The sequence below is a fragment of the Lactuca sativa genome, chromosome 3, assembly GCF_002870075.4.
Source record: "Lactuca sativa cultivar Salinas chromosome 3, Lsat_Salinas_v11, whole genome shotgun sequence".
NCBI classification, from domain to species: domain Eukaryota; kingdom Viridiplantae; phylum Streptophyta; class Magnoliopsida; order Asterales; family Asteraceae; genus Lactuca; species Lactuca sativa.
In genome coordinates, this window is record NC_056625.2 from 135,934,285 (window position 1) to 135,940,023 (window position 5,739).

The window sequence follows — 5,739 nt, forward strand, 5'->3', positions numbered from 1 at the left end:
CGTGAGGCTTCAACTGTCTCGAGGCATAAGCTATCACATGGCCTCGCTGCATCAAAACTGCTCCCATACCTGTGATCGAGGCATCACAATAGACTACGAAGTCCTCTACTCCCTCTGGCAAGTTAAGGATCGGAGCCTCGCACAATCTCTGCCTGAGGGTCTCGAACGCTGACTGCTGCTCAGGACCCCAACGAAATACCACTGACTTCCTGGTCAGTCGGGTGAGCGGCACTGTTATCTTGGAGAAATCCTGAATAAATCTCCGATAATACCCTGCCAACCCTAGGAAGCTCCGAATCTCAGATGGAGACTTCGGGGCCTCCCACTGCATCACGGCCTCAATCTTGGCCGGATCCACCAAAATACCCTTCTGGTTGACGAGGTGACCAAGGAACTGCACCTCGCGCAACCAGAACTCACATCTGGAGAACTTTGCGAAAAGTCTCTCCCTCCTCAAAGCCTCCAGCACCTCCCGCAGGTGCTCCTCGTGCTGCTCCTGCGTCTTGGAGTATACCAAGATATCATCTATGAACACTATCACTGACCGATCCAACATCGGCCTACACACGCGGTTCATGAGATCCATGAACACGGCTGGAGCATTGGTGAGCCCAAATGGCATCACCACAAACTCATAATGACCATACCTGGTCCTGAAAGCAGTCTTCTGTACATCCTCATCTCTAACCCGCATCTGCTGATAACCGAAGCGTAGATCGATCTTGGAGAACCAAGACGCTCCCTGAAGCTGATCAAACAAATCATCTATCCTCGGAAGTGGGTAACGGTTCTTCACCGTTACCTTATTCAACTCCCGATAATCTATACACATACGATGCGACCCATCCTTCTTCCTCACAAACAGGATCGGCGCTCCCCAAGGCGAACTGCTCGGCCGAATGAAACCCTTGTCTAACAGCTCCTGCAGCTATGTAGACAACTCCTGCATCTCAGGGGGAGCTAGTCGATACGGTGCCTTGGCTATCGGAGCCGCACCAGGAATTAGGTCGATCCTGAACTCGACCTGTCTCCCAGGAGGTATCCCCGGAAAATCCTCGGGAAACATGTATGGGTAGTCTCGAACAATGGGAACATCATCAACTGTCGTCTTGCCCTTCTCCCGGGCATCCAAAACGTAAGCTACAAAACCGGCGCAACGCTGCTGAACATAGCGCCTCGCCCTTGCGGCGGAACAAAAGGTCGGTCCTCGTTGTGGCCTCTCGCCCTGAATCACTAACTCTCCCCCACTGGGAGTGTGAACCCTCACTAGCTGAAGCTCACAATCAATCACCGCCCCATTGGGGCTTAGCCAATCGATGCCCACAATAACCTTATTCCCTCGCAGAGGAATAGATACCAGATCCACTGAAAACTGCTCGTCAAATAACTGAAGAGAACACCCTCTATGCACTCTGTTGACCCTCACGGTCCTATCATCTGCTATCTCAACCTCTAATGGACAATCCAGCTCCCCTGGAGCTCTACTAAATCTCTTGCTAAGCGCAAGTGATACAAATGATCGGGTAGCCCCCGAATCGAATAATACCAAAGCAGAAATGCCGTTCATAGAGAACGACCCTGAATAAAACATACAATCATAAGTAATATTCAATCAATAATAATAAAGAGATACATGGAAGATACATACCCGTCACCACATCAGGAGTCGCCCGCGCCTCCTCTGCTGACATCTGAAACGCCCTGCTCTTCGCCACCAGCGTCTCGGCTCGGCCCTGCCGGCCATCTGTAATCCTCAAGGTAGCAGGGGCAGGTGCAGCCACCTTCCCTGCTGCAGCTAAACTCGGACACTGGGACTTTTTATGTCCCCTCTGATTGCATTGAAAGCAAATCGGATCTGATGTTGCGACGGCAGTAGCAGGGGCCGTGCAATCCCTACTCAAATGCCCAATCCGACCGCACTTGTAGCAGCCGGAACTCCCTGCCTTGCACGCTCCCTCGTGCAATCTCCCACACTTGCCACATCGATCGTGGCTCTGCTGACTCCTAGATCTGTGATCCGAAACCTTGGGCTTTTTGCCCGAACCGCCTGTACCTGAAACCGTCTCCGGTTTCCTCTTCTTTTCCATCTCAAGATCAATCTCCCCCTCCCGAGCCCTAGCAATCATATCTTCCAGCGTTTTACAGCTGGACCGGCTCACAAATTGGCGAATATCGCTCCGCAACATCTCATGATATCGGGCCTTCTTCATTTCCTCATCAGCTACGTACTGAGGAACGAGAAGAGCCCTCTCCCTGAACTTGGCGGTGATCTCCGCCACTGTCTCTGTAGTCTGGGTGAGGTCCTGAAACTCCCTAGCTAACTGCTGCACCTCAATGACCGGTGCAAACTGTGCCCTGAACCTGGTAGAGAAATCAACCCAGGTCATGGCGTCCAATGCTGCATCATCCCCAATGGCATGTCCGACCTCCTCCCACCAATCCCATGCCCTGTCCTTCAGAAGACAGGACGCCAGTCTGACCTTGTCCCCCTCGGGACATCTGCTAGTGCGGAAAGCATTGGCCACATCCGCCAACCATCTGGTACTCGCTATGGGGTCTCGCGCCCCATGATAGTCCGGAGCTCCACAAGCCCTGAACTCCCTGAAAGTAAGGGTGCGCAACCCCATCATGGCCGCCACCTCGGCACGGAAGGTGCCCAATCTCTCATCCATCAGCTCTAGAATCCCCTCCTTGATCGAACCAAAGATCACAGGAGTCTGCTCTAAAATGATACGAGTAGTCTCTGAAGAAAGAAACTCTCTGGTCTGCTCATCCATGTGCTCGCTCCCCGAGCCTGATCCTGATCCCTCCCCGGCATCTCCACTGTCGGCTGCTGTCCTCGGACGCAAAACCACCATACTGATACACATCATAGCAATATCAGAAAACTGAAATATCTCAAGGGATCATTGATACTACTACTAGCTTCCTGGCCTTGTCTCGGCCTTCCTTGATTCGAGTACGGATCCTCTGCTTTCAGTAGTACGGGCCCATACTACCTTCCACATCTATCCGTACTTTCCTCAAGAACCGCCTTGACTCCACCAAGTCACTTCTACTACTGCTAATCTCTGCTACTCTCATCCTAGGCTTGCCCTAGGGAAACCTCAGACTCAACTCAACTAGTCTTCAGCTGCTGAAGGTCTCCTTATAATGCTAATTAGCCACCACCTGAACACCATCACATGTGACGAGGATCAGATAATCCTTCAAGTAAAAGACCCATCCCTATAACGGTTGGACTCAAACAAGAGCTGCGCAATAGGGTCAGTTCCAGCACTCTGGGATTATTCAACCCTGATCACATGTGGTGTGACGTGGTCACCTAATGGCTAACTCCCATCACTCGGAACTCCCACAAAGCACGAAGCAAGCAGCATTCGGATAAAGGGAACATACTCAGGCAAAACTATTCTCATAACGAGAAACTGTACTAGCATACAGTGCTAAGCTCATACTATCAGGCATAACCTAAACAGGCTATCCTACTGCTGTCTACTCAATACTAGCATGCAATACTCATAAAGCTGTAACACATAAAGCAGGTACATAAGGCATCCTCCTAGATCCTTAGTCCTATACTAGCATGCTGTTCTACTGAAGCTGGTACAATTAATCATAATAATAAAAAATGTATTGGTAATTTGGGAGTACTTACTTGAGCTCGGCTGATCGCATGCACCACACCCTTATCTTGTTTTAAAAAAAATTCTCTCTTTCTAAGTGCTTTCAAAATTCTTTTAGAAAACATTTTCCTTTTTAGAAAAATCCTTTTATTTCCCCTTAGTTTGAGTTCAGATACACCCGAAAGTGCATCCGAATCCCTCAAACCAGGGCTTTGATACCAACTTGTAACAACCCAAAAATACGACCAAAAAATTTCATTTTTCAATATAACCAAAAACCATAATCTGAGTGTCATATCATAAAAACCATACGTGATGTATCCCAAACATAATAAAAACAACACTGTGCGGAAACTGTATCATATCCATGTCATATAAAAAAATCAAAAACTAAATCAACTCCCAGGATAAAAGCTGAAGCTGTGGTGTGTGCGATGCCATCATCCCGAGCTCTTCCCTCTGCTAGCAGAAGTACCTGAAACCAAAACTAAAACTGTAAGCACAAAGCTTAGTGAGCTCCCACAAACTACCACATACCATACAATACACATAAGCACATACTGGGCCTTGCCCACTGCATCAGACCGAAGTCTGGAACTAGCTGCATCGGACCAAAGTCCGGAACTGACTGGGACCTTGTCCCCTGCATCGGACCAGAGTCCGGAACTGACTGCATCGGACCAAAGTCCGGAACTAACCGCATCGGACCAAGGTCCGGAACTAACTGCATCGGACCGAAGTCCGGAACTAACTGCATCGGACCAAAGTCCGGAACTGACTGATCATGGCATAGCATAAAACATAACAACTATTATAAACACAAAAACTGCATACTGCATCGGAACAGAGTCCGGAACACATAACACAAACATGCTTGAATCACAAAGACATCAAGCACTCTAGCTACTGCATCAGACCAAAGTCCGGGAATACTGATAATTAAACGGGCCGGCATTGTGGCCGTAGACCCGTTCCTACTGAAGAGAAACTCACCTCATGAACTGGCTGCTGAGTGAATAACTCTGAGGGCTAACTGCTGCTGCTCCGGTATCTCCCCGGCTGCAAGTCCATAAATACACTCAATCAAATACTAAACACTGCACTGGGTAAAAATGACTCTTTTACCCTTGGTCAAAGTCAACTGTTGGTAAAGGTCAACTCTCAGACAAAGTCAACCCACAGTTGACCTGACTCGCCGAGTTGGGCCACCAACTCGCCGAGTCCTTATTCTCACTCCTCGACTCTACTCGCTGCTACTCGTCGAGTATTGCATCGACTCGACGAGTACTCTCCCGCTCCAAGAATTCAGACAATCTTCATCCGACTCGCCGAGTCCTATGAACAACTCGACGAGTTGTTCTTGAGCTTAAGAAGATTTCCTTGGACTCGCCGAGTTGTATGAACAACTCGCCGAGTCCCTCCATTACTAAGTCTACCCTCAAACTCGCTGAGTCCACTCCACTACTCACTGGACCCACTCGACACCGCTCAAAAGGAAGAAATCGGGGACTCGCGACTAGACTCGCCGAGTCGTTCTTCCGACTCGCCGAGTCACCGCCATGCAACTATTCTACACTCGATTCTGTTCGAATCCAATGCATACAAATGATAGATCTGAGTCGAATAAGCTGATTTACCACGTAAAGTTTCCAACTTTACGTGTACAAACGCATGAACAAAGGAATAAAGACTAAAGGATGCTTAAAAGGGGTAGATCTAGGGTTAATATGCAAAATAGCTCCATAAAGGCAATAGATCTGGGCTCTACAACTCCTAAATGAACAGATCTAAGGTTATCTCGGCATAAGAGAGCTTCCATAACAACATAAAGCTTTGAGAAAGGCATTAACAAGATCTAGAAAGGGTTTTAAGGCATAAAAGAGAGGGAAAACTGAAGAATACCTCAAAGAGCTCTTGCTTTCCCCTTGAATCTCTGCTCTACAATCCTTCTCCTTGCTCCTTTCTTCTTCTCCTTCTTCAAGCCTTCACAATAGCACACAAAAATCACTTAGAATCACTCAAGAACGGATTAGGGTTTTCTCACAGTTTTTGAGGGTGAAGGAGGCGAGATTGGGGGCTATAAGGTGGCTTATGTCACACCCCCAAACCAGAA